The sequence below is a fragment of the Raphanus sativus genome, chromosome 8, assembly GCF_000801105.2.
Source record: "Raphanus sativus cultivar WK10039 chromosome 8, ASM80110v3, whole genome shotgun sequence".
Lineage (NCBI taxonomy): Eukaryota > Viridiplantae > Streptophyta > Magnoliopsida > Brassicales > Brassicaceae > Raphanus > Raphanus sativus.
The window spans coordinates 10,261,715-10,274,275 of NC_079518.1; the positions used below are offsets into that span (position 1 = coordinate 10,261,715).

At 30.2% G+C, this 12,561-nt stretch overlaps 1 long non-coding RNA gene across 1 annotated transcript; it reads right to left on the minus strand.

Moving 5' to 3' along the window:
- Nucleotides 1-9,204: 9,204 nt before the first annotated feature.
- Nucleotides 9,205-11,639, minus strand: LOC130498484 (uncharacterized). Its single transcript, XR_008937375.1, has 3 exons — nt 11,393-11,639; nt 10,732-11,303; nt 9,205-10,630 (listed from the first exon to the last, which is right to left on the minus strand). It is a non-coding gene; the product is annotated as an uncharacterized LOC130498484 (long non-coding RNA).
- Nucleotides 11,640-12,561: the final 922 nt, after the last annotated feature.

Below are 12,561 nucleotides of genomic sequence, written 5' to 3' on the forward strand. Positions count from 1 at the left end.
AAATTTTAGTTGTTTTGACTAAAACTAAGGAAATATCAATCATTAATAATAATCTAAATCTATAACTAATAGACCTTGCAAAATCAGCAACAAATAACAACAGTACATTACACAAGATATTTTCTACAAAAAGAGAAATAATATTTGAAACCAATGATAAAATTTTATAAGGTACGGAATTTATTTTAATATTATTTTGACTATAATCCCAGAAATTAAGGTCAAGGATATTCTAATGAAATTTTCCTTTTATGCAAATTTCTGTTATTATATATATAACAATATAAATCAAAGTAGAACACTAAACAAAAATTAATACAAGTTCATACAAAATGGGTATCTCCAAAAACATATTGATCGCATTTGTTTTCACTATCTTCCTCATAGTATCTAATGTTCATTGTTACCCAGGTTTTTAATTTCACTTTACTGTTTACTTTTATTTTTATACTCATATATTTATCTTTTTATAATTGTCAACATTGTAATCATTTTTATTTTCAACAGACTTTGAGATAAAACAAGACTACAAAAAATGCTACGACATTCCGTGTAAAACAAAAGACGGAACATGCGAGAAGTTTTGTGGAGCTATGACCATTCAGTTAGTTGGCGAATGTGAATCTGGAAAAATGTTGTTGTAGGTCAAAAAGGCTAAACTAACATTATTAGATAGTATAAATTTTGTACTGGTGTCAAGAGTACTAATAAAGATCCCAAAACGATTAGCAACCTGGAATTACTTTCTAAGAAAATATTTGCTTAAAGGAAATAAAAAATATCAATTCACCATATAAGATATTTAAATGTAAAATATGAATATTACTAGCAAAAACAGGTCTTCATATACTGATGGTAAATTCCATAATTATTTTGATAACTAGAATATTATCTTTTGTGAATTTGATATTTTGGGTGCAAAACATTTGATTCTCTTGTTTTACTCTATTCAAAACAATTGGCTTTGATATGTTTGATTTGTAAATAATAACATTTGCGAGTATGGTTTTGATAGTAACTTGTCGTTGAAACACCATTTTTCTTTCCTCGAAGAAACTATTCTATTTTCTTTGTACTTTACATCAAAATGTTAAATTGATTAGACAAACCATATAGTCAGCTTTTTTTGTCTAAATATATTTTTACTGCACCCATAATTATTTTGATACAACGAAATTTTTTTTACTAAAACATCTATCGCGTATAATTTTTCTAAAATAAAATATCAAAAAATGATTTATATAAGTGTAGTTCATGTCACTAATTACATATTTTTATCTTAATTTTGTTACATATTTTAAATCTTAAATCATTATGAAATATGTGTTGATATTACAAGAGAAAATATTAATAAATATTTTTTTTGTGTGTAGAACAAAACAACCATCAACATATTATAGTCTAAATATATTATGTATGACATATTCTGCTTATGTTTATCTGAAAATGGTTATAAGAAAACTAAAACTAGAAATAAACACTCAAAAATAACAAAGTTCTCTATTAGTCATATGGAAAATTAATGCATTTACTATAAAATATTAAAAATTAAAAGTTGTAAGATTCTACTGAACTAAAAATAATAACATACATGTATGAAAAACCTCATATGCCAAGTTTTTTATTAAGTAAACTATCGGATTCATCTACAAATATATATATATATATATATATATTATTTTTTTTTAAATATACAATTTATGAAATTAAAGATATAATATAAATTTAGTTGTTTTGACTAAAGGTAAGGAAATATTCAATCATAATAATAATCTAAATCTATAACTAATAGACCTTGCAAAATCAGTAACAAATAACAAACAGTATATTGACAAGATATTTTCTACAAAAAAGAATAATATTTGAAACCAATGATAAAATATTATAAGGTACGGAATTTATTTTAATATTATTTTGACTATAATCCCAGAAATTAAGGTCAAGGATATTCTAATGAAATTTTCCTTTTTATGAAATTTCTGTTATTATATATATAACAATAGTAATCAAAGTAGAACACTAAACAAAAATTAATACAAGTTCATACAAAATGGGTATCTCCAAAAACATATTGATCGCATTTGTTTTCACTATCTTCTTCATAGTATCTAATGTTCATTGTTACCCAGATTTTTAATTTCACTTTGCTGGTTACTTTTATTTATACTTATATATTTATCTTTTTATAATTGTCAACATTGTAATCATTTTTATTTTCAACAGACTTTGAGATAAAACAAGACTACAGAAAATGCTACGAAATTCCGTGTAAACCAAAAGACGGAACATGCGAGAAGTTTTGTGGAGCTATGACCATTCAGTTAGTTGGCGAATGTGAATCTGGAAAATGTTGTTGTAGGTCAAAAAGCCAAACTAACATTATTAGATAGTATAAATTTTGTACTAGTGTCAAGAATAGTAATAAAGATCCAAAACGATTTGCAACCTGGAATTACTTTGTAAGAAAATCTTTGCTTAAAGGAAATAAAAAATATAAATTCACTATATAAGATATTTAAATGTAAAATATCAATATTACTAGCAAAAAAGTCTTCATATACTGATGGTAAATTTGATAATTATTTGGATAACTAGAATATTATCTTTTGTGAATTTGATATTTTTGGTGCAAAACGTTTGATTCTCTTGTTTTAATATATTCAAAACAATTGGCTTATATAAACAACTCTTCATATACCGATGTTTGATTATCTCTTGTTTTAATATGTTTAGTGTTCTACTTTGATTTATATTGTTATATATATATATATATTATATATATATATATTATATATATTATATATTATATATATATATATAATAACAGTAATTTGCATAAAAGGAAAATTTCATCGACGAAAAAAAAAGGAAAATTTAATCTAAATATCCTTGAGCTTAATTTCTCGGATTACAGTCAAAATAATATTAAAATGAATTCCTTACCTCATAGTATTTTATCATTGGTTTCAAATGTCATTATATTTTTTGTATAAAATATCTTGTCAAAATACTATTTGTTACTGATTTTGCAAGGTCTATTAGTCGTAGATTTAGATTATTATTATGATTGAATATTTCCTTAGTTTAGTCAAAACAAGTTAATTTATATTATATTTTTTATTTCATAATTATATATTTTAATATATATAGATATATTTAGTGGTAGATGAATCTAATAGATTATTTAATAAAAACTCGGCATATGAGGTTTTTCATACATGTATGTTATTATTTTTTGTTCAGTAGAATCTTACAACTTTTAATTTTTGAAGTTTTATAATAAATGCATTAATTTGCCATATGACTAATAGAGAATTTTGTTATTTTTGAGTGTTTATTCCTAGTTTTAATTTTCTTATAACCATTTTCAGATTAACATAAGCAGAATATGTCATACATAATATATTTAGACTATAATATGTTTATGGTTGTTTTGTTCTACACACAAAAAAAATATTAATATTTGCTCTTGTAATATCAAGGGGAGTTGCCACTAATACCACTTTTATGATACCACTTTTCAAAAATACACTAACCAACTTTACCACTAAAAACTAAATAAGAAAATGACTGTTATACCCCTTGGTGTACTCTCTCCCACAGCTCTCCAAATCCAATCAAACGAGACTGAATACGAACCTGACGAGCTCTCCGATGATCTCTCCGACGAGCTCTCCAATGATCTCTCCGACGAGCTCTCCGATGATCTCTCCGACGAGCTCTCCGAGCATTCCGACGACGAGCTCTCCGGCGGCGAGCTCTCTGATGAGATCTGGCGACTTCCCGGCGAGCGAGATCTGGCGACTTCCCGGCGAGTTTCGATGATTCTGACACTTTTGCCGACAAGATTCAACGATTCCGGCGAGATTTGACGAAGCAGATGTCCGACGAGCTCAAATGAACAAAACAAGAGGATTTCTCACCTTGAACGCATAACAAAGGTGAAAGGGTAATAGATGGTGATTTTCGTCTCCTTTTGTAATTTTAGCTTGATTTCTCAAAATCGATCAATTTCTGGGAAGGGAGACAAAGTTTTTCGCATGAAGTTTTTAAATCTCAAATTTAGAAGACCTTATAAATTTATCGATAAAGAACATAGTGCTAACATTTTTGTTTATAAGAGTTTTCAGTTATTTTACAAGGTAGTATGTAGTACTCATGATTTGCTTATTGTTGGAAGTAGTAATTCCTTAGATTTTATATCTATAAGACCTTAATTATAAAACAACTGTGTATATGGAGGATCATTATCACATATAATTTTATCCCACAATATAGCTGTGTATATAAAGATTGACTATCACCATTATGCTTTTTTATGTTTCAGAAAATAATACAAATATGACAATTGATTGTGTCAAGCAAGATTCATTAAAGTAACCACATATCTGATCAAACTTCAAGAGAATGGAGGATGTCCTCACCTATGTGTAATCATATGCTTAAACAGTTGATGGATTCTTTGAAACAAGAATTTGCTTGTTTGTTATTTTCAAAGACTGTTGTTATTGATGCTTCTTTTAAAAGTGATATGTGATTGGTCAGAAGAAGAAACTTGGAGGTGCTCGTAATGATCTCAATGACATCACAAAAAAGTCTGGGTCATTCCAAAGTTTCTTCCAAGAACAAGCAAATCCTTTTTTCTGGTTCTGCAAAATGCGAAACCAACATAGCTGGGGAGATGTTCTTGTGAACTTGTGCTTAAAGCTTGTTATTTTGCAGATTCTTCCAATTGAAGTTAAGTATTTCTCTGTGTTTATACAGCATGCCTTTGATCAGATCCTCCTTGATTTGGAAGCACAACAAAAGGGTGGTGACATGGCTCTTTCACCAAATATGCTAGAAAGAAGCAAAGCGATGAAACATATGTTCACTTTTACCTTGAGATCAACTAGAAAGGGTATTGTTACAGAAAATTTTTTTTTGGCCGATGAAGCTACATCAATCGCTATCTGGTGTATGCTGCAATTTATAAATATTTATAAACTCTTATTAATGAATACATTTAATAAGAGTTTATAAATAATACACAAAAGAGGTTCTTTGTTATATAAGAGGTTCTTCCAGTTTTTATTAGGAATGATCTCCAAGTGGCCTCCTTTATGAGCAAACATAAAGAAAGCAGAGGATTTCTTCATTTTTGTGTAACAATTTTTGAGGTTAATTCTTTGGTCATGCTTTATTTATAAGGCTTTGTTATTTACTTTGACACAGTCACTAGTTTTGTGTTTTTATATTGCAAAAATATATGTACCCACTCTCTTTAATTGTGCGAAACAGTGTTGTCTATAACAGTGTCCTTTAGGTATTTAGAACCCCTTTTACATTTTCATAAGGACATAAAAAATATTGAATAGAGATTATTGATTTCATTTTTTAATGGTACAAATGGAAATGCATAGATTACAATTAGTTATGTCAAGTTCATAAAATTTTGATACACAAGATTAAATTCATAAAACTAAAGAACACGTGCAGGCTTTGTAAGGAGATGATGATACGTGGCAGATTCTGAGGCACATGCGGATAACAAGCAAGTCTCCACCGCTTCAGATATTTTACATACCCTTATAAATTGTTTTATAATCTTTTATAATGGTGTATAAACTTTACAAATTATTTTTATAAACTCTTCTAAATTATTTACATACCCTTATAAACCTTTATAAATTATTATACAAACCATTATAAATTGTTTTATAAGGATTTCTAAATGGTTATAAAATCTTTTAGTTGATTTATAAACTTATACAACTAATTTCTTAAGGTTTCTAAGTTAATGTATAAAAACCTTATAAATTGATTCATAAGGGTTTATAAAATGAGAATCGTTATAACTTTTACTCCAATAGGTTTTTAGTAAGAAAAAAAAGAGTTTATAAGGTTTTATAAAACATTTTTTAACTTAAAAAATCATTTATAAATTTTTTTATAAATATTTTACGTGAAAATTATAAGAATTTATAAATATTTCTATAAGAGGTTATACATTAATTATAAATATTAATCAGTTAGTTATAAGAATATCTTAAAGCTTATGATTTTATCTATCCACTCATGATAATAAACAATTATAATGCTTCTGCCAATCTCCATCCCTCTCTTTTTTTGCTGTGTATGTATTGTGTAACTAACTATAAACGAGTTTGATTTCAAGTAAACAATAGCTTGAAACTGCACATATGATCTCTTGGGTAATTTAAATTTAAAAGAAACAATTAAATGATTTATAAAACCTTATAAGTCATTTATCCGGATTCATAAACCAATTTCTAAGAGTTTATAACTTATTTTATAAAGATTTATAAATTAGCTATATAAATTATAAAGACTTATAAATTATTGAAACAACTATCATCCATGTGAAGTTTCAGAGACTCTATTACAACACCACGTGGAGCGTTTGCTTCTTTGCTATCCCCAAGGCATGGGTTCCAGCTATCAAATCTGGTTTTGGATGAAGGTGAAGCCTGAATACAAGAACTGGTTCTTGCTCTGCCGGAGAGTGTGATATACATTGAAGATATGCATCTCAAGATTTTTTCAGAGAACCTACTCGGATTTTCCATGTCATCTACGATGTGAGATGAGCCTAGAAGATCTCCAAGGGTAGTATGATGAGCATAAACATATCTTTTATTCTTCTGCAAACATCAAATCAGTTAAACAAATATGCTAAATGTTGAAGACCAATGTGTTCTACTTACTTTTGTAGAAAAGACTTTTAAGTTGGCTTGGAAACTCCAAGGACATGAACGTTCAGACACGGGAGATGCTTGATAATTGTAGCTGAGCACACCAGTAAGGTCTGATTGTGAGACGAAACTTGTTTCAGCATGTGGAGAAAATGAAGTAACTTGTTCATCAAAAGATGTCATGTAAAGAGAGAGAAGATATAATGTTCTATACGCCATTTGTTTAAGCCATTTTTCACATTTTTAAGCCATTTTTCACATACCCAGCAATCATCGAAGTCCAGAAAACTACATTCCTAAGGGCAATACCGTCAAACACTCTACAACAACTCTCGATCTCTCCACACTTAGCATACATATCTACAAGACCTGTCAACACAATATTATCAAAGCCTGGCACCTTAACGATGTCGCAGTGTATCTTCTTCCTGTTATCTAAGTCATGCATCTCAGTACATGCTTTCAAAGCTATGGAGAAAACAATGTCATCGTAATATCATTAAGCATTAAGTTGTACTATCGACAATATCATAAAACCAAGATTTATAAGAGGTTATAATTCTTTGAAATGCAATGTTCACTATCCAAAAATCTTTCTCCTAACCAGAACTATTCAAACGACAAGTCTAAATCAAATCAACCTTATTTGTTTTTTTTGGATAACAGAGGAACGAAAATTCTAATATTACTTGAACCCAGATTTATAAAGGTTTATAATTTTTCGAAAGCTCAATGTTTACTATTGAAACTCTTTTCCTTAGATCGACATGTTCTAAACCAACTTTTCTGATTTTTTTTATATCAGAAAGAACAAATTCAAAAAATTACTTGAATCAAACAAAAAGTATACAAATTAGAAACATACCAGTGTCAATCGTGGTGAGGAACCAACATATTTGAGATTTTAATCGTGATTATCGTAATCTCTTGTCGTCGGCTGAGAGAGAGAGAGTGATGATGGATCTCGACGGAGACGACGGATTACAGAGACGATGGATCTCGACGGAGACGGCGGATCTCAACAGAAACGACGATGGATCTCTGTAACTCTTCTGTCACCAACTGCTTGAGAGAGACGACTTCATCGGAGAGAGGCGACGGAGAAGAGATGATGGATCTCCACGGGGAGAGAGAGATAAGGTAGGATTAATTTTGTCTTTTACACATTAATGAAAAGTGTATTTGTGAAAATGTCCTTCTATTGATGGTATTGTTGTATTGTGGTACTACACAAAGTGTAGTTATGAAATTTCCCCTAATATCAACACATATTTCAAAATGATATAAGATTTAAAATATGTAACAGAATTTAGAGAGAAAAATATGTAATTAGTGACATGAACTACACTTATATAAATCATTTTTGATATTTTATTTTAGAAAAATTAAACATGATAGATGTATTAGTAAAAGAAAATTTATTTGTATCAAAATAATTATTTGTATCAAAATTTAATGAAGTATGCTGAGTAAATATGTGATACATATATTTACTATTATTTTTCGGTAGATTATTTGGTATTTCTGTTTTGGTAAGTGCAGAGACTTTAGTATTTGTGTGTAATTTTTAACTGAGAAATTATTTCCTCTACCTCTATGGATGATTAATAGCTCGGAAGTTTTTTTTTTGTTAAACATAATAGCTAGGAAGTTCTCACATTTACATTGTCATAATACGGTTCCCATTACAAAATTTGAAAAGATATATGTAAAGTATTTTTTAAATATTTTCATAGTAATGATAGTCTGATCGTTGTTCCTTTTGTTTAAACTGCATCGTGTTTTTTGAATGTTAAGAAGTTTTTCTGGATGATGATTAATCAATTTTTTTATCAAACTTTCAAATGGTTACGATTAATTTAGTTAATATGTTGTACTCTATATTCTGCTTTGTATGTGTATGGAACTATATATCCATTGGATGTGGGTGTAGTTATTTTGAGTTGTCTGTTTCTCCCTTGGCACATATATATAACTCGGTAATCCCTTAACAATTTGATAAATCTGGAGAAATATGAATCCGTGTGAAGACGATTATTTTCTCGATCACCTACCCATCCACTCAAAGTCACCCTTACAACCTTCAGAATAATTCATTTATGATTGTCTGTGTAACTTCCGTCTTCTCCTCAATTGGTATGCTTTGGATCACTTCTCCTCTCCAGGTAAATATTACGTAAAAGTGTAAGACACTGTTCCTGTAATCTTTTGGATTATAATTACTTGATATCATATGAGATAAGTGTTAACTCTTTTGGATTGTGAAGTTTTTTTCACCTCAGCTCAATTATATTGAAAGGTTCTTTTTATTTTGTTAGAGTCCACCAATTCACTTTTCATTTGCGTCTCATGTAGACAATTACATACGAACCAAGTTAGAAAGCTGCTTGAGAAGTTGATTTTCGCTTGCAGTGGCGTTAATACGGTATGCTCTACTTTCTAACCATTGAAAAATATTTATATTTTTTTATTTTCCTTCCGTCTCTGCATGAGAAAATCGTACATGGGTTCAATATTGTTTCACTCACCAGTACATGCGTCATCTACATGATATTTAGTTCTAATCTTTTTTTCCAAAAAGTAGTCACATGTAATGCTAACAACCCTCAAATGTTCTCAGTAGACTGTTAGCTTTGGAACTCAAATATGTACTTCTAGTCTTATATATTGTTTATCATACACATCAGACTCAAACTGTTGTCTTCCCAACAAAGGCTAGAGCCTTGGTCTACATCTTTATGGAATTTGAGAGAGAAGAGGCCTGCATTGTTACTAAGGACTTGATGGGACCACTCCACCCATCCAAGAAGATTTTAATGAGACGTGCATTGTAAGGAACACACTCATTAATTCCAGTGTTCGCTAGAACCGTCAACCGTGGCAACACACCTCAAGAATTACGGAAGTCCTTTCCAGATTGTATCATGGTAGTAGGCTAGTAGCTCATAGCCGCTCTCTTCATCTTGTGGTGCAGGTAGAGTTCTTCGGAAGTCATAGAAGCTTGATTCTGGTGCAACCTAAACATAGTTTAAGTAGATTCAATAAAATAAAAAACCTCTATAGAGTTATTTGTCTGCATATAACTACTCTCTGTTTCATGTCTCCATCGAGTACTTGTTTATAGTTAGGAGTAAGGTCAAAGAAAACAAACCATTATAAATTTTCTGAACTGCCTCGTGCAGATTAATATCAATCTCTTGAATAAGATCAATCTGTTACAGAGGATTTCGGTTGAATAATCTCAACAGGAGCAAGATGTTAAGAAGTTTGTGATTGTGGACAAGTCTCATTTGCAGTGATTAGAGGAAGTCCACCATCCATTATAGCTGATTGGTTGAGCATTGTCGCCATAAGAAAATAGCGTCTCTAAAGAACATAACATAAGGTTCATTAGTAAGAACTGAAACAGAGAAAAGAGAAGCCAATGGATGGGAAAATGTATAACTTTTCCATCAACCCTCTCCTCCTTCAAATCCCACACCCAATTGAATTCGACTCAAACACATGCAGGTGGAGAACAACAACATCAGTACAATACAGAAAAAAACTTACAGATCGTTGATATCTCAAGCTTTGAAAAATAGCAAATGAAGAAGAAATGAAGAGAACCATAAAACTAATCATACCAGAGAATCCACAAATGACACATGCCTCAACAGTTTCATTTTGGATTTCTCAAAAGTAAAGACATCACAATTTGGTTTGTCATCCTTTCGACTCCCATATGCTCTGGAATAAGAGATACGTTATTAACGCTCTCCGACACAATCCTACACTTAACTTTTTTTTTAAAAGAAAAACATGGGTTGCAAGCAACAACTAACTTAACGGATAGTCTGCGCATGAGCATGGACGATGTAACCCGCAGTGTATACCAAACTTACTTAGCCCTTTCGTTGCTTTAACCCACTGGTGACCCATAGAAAAATTGTTTGCTGCAGGAAAACATATAATGAAGAAGATATTCATGACACTCCTTAGGTTATATGGTAAGATGAAAAAAAAAACTTGTTGGAACTTCTAAGCATGGTCCTACCTGGAGATGTATATGTAATAGATACTATTGGGTTCTTCTTTGATTCTTCCATCTGAAGAGAAACTGTAGGGACACAAACCATGTCATCATTTATCCAATTAACAATCAGATTGACGAAAAGAACAAACATGTGATAGCTTCTTGGTTGTTAGTTTAGGTGCTCCTCTCAACCCTAATCTCTGATCCTTAAACTTACCACTCAAAATCAGAAAATTAATTTATCACAGCATCCTTTGGAGAAAACTTTGACACATGTCTACTAGTTTTGACTTAAGCTTGGTGAAACTCCAATTCCAGTCTATAGCTCTTCCTTCAGTATTAGCCGCTACTACCTCTGTTTTCAAACTTCGACAGGCCGTACATGTAAATGAAGAGTAGCAAAAATGGCACAGAAGCGTTGCTGCTTGTCTATTTGTGGTAGACCCATGTATGAGTATGAGAATTTGAAATGACGCTTAGAAAATTGTGAACCAAGATATAAACCTTTGTGTACATTGGCTAAGTTGGTCAATTACGTATATGTTCGTTTCTTCAGAGTGTAGTGAGAATCAAGCCTATTTTCACTTGATCTCCTATCCAAAAAAAACAACTGGTAACTTTTAATTCAAACAGAACAATTCATCAAGATATACCAAATTTCGATAAAAGGCATGCCTATTACCGCTGCGAGCTTTATGACGGCGGATGTGTTTTGTGTGGAGGTGGAGATGAACAGTTCAGAGTCGTTCATAGCTAGGGATGTGTTTTGTGTGGTGGTGGAGATCAACAGTGAATCATAGCAGACAGATCTCATGTATATAACCTTCGATGCTATATTTAGTCTCACCAAAAGAATTAATGATGGTGAACTGTTCGTAAAGAATTTTTGTAGTTTTTATGTTGAATAAGTGAGGAGGAACTCAAGAGGCGAGTAAGATATGAAGAAGTTACGCTGGATGTTCTGAACAGGTGGCTTTAGTGTTTCGTGAATATAGGTGGAGGCAATTCCTCTCATACCCCTATTTCTCATTTCTCAATCTCTATTAGACAATTTTTTCTTTTAATTTTATATGTCTAACGAAAAATCATAAAATTAAATCGGAAACATGAATATTTTGTATTTGATTTATAAACTTTGACAAAAATATTTCAAAAATCAAAAACTGTTTTTTCATAGTTTCACGAAAATCATCAAAATATGGTTAAAAATGATTTTAAATATATATTTTTTTCAAATTTAAAAGGTATAGAAGTTAAATATTTATCTATGGGTTCACTAATCCATAGAAGGGTTAGGGTATAGTTTTAAAGAGGGTGAGGATTTGATTTGGGATTTTGGATTTTAATCAAAAATAGAATTATGGAAAAGGGGTATAGAAGATCATAAGAACCCATAAGAAATTGTGTATAGAAAAATAGGGGTATGAGAAAAGTTGACTCGAGGTGAGGTAGATGAAATAATTACCCCGGTTAGAAAGATAGATTGATCAACGCAAAAAAAAAAAGCCAGTTGTCACAAAAAGCCCCAAGATGCATTGCTGATGTGGCGAAAAGTCAGATAAGTAGACTTTATATATATAGATATATAATATAAATTTTCATAAAAGAAAATTTTAATCGACAAAAAAAGATAATTTCATCAAAATATCCTTGAACTTAATTTCTTGGATTTATTCAAAATAATATTAAAATAAATTCCTTACTTTATAATATTTCATCATTATTCAGATAAATTCATTCTCATAAAATAAATTAGTTTTTCTTTCTAAATTTTCATATTAGTAGAAATATATATATATATATATATATATATATATATATCTCATATTACTTTTATGGTTTCTTGAGATC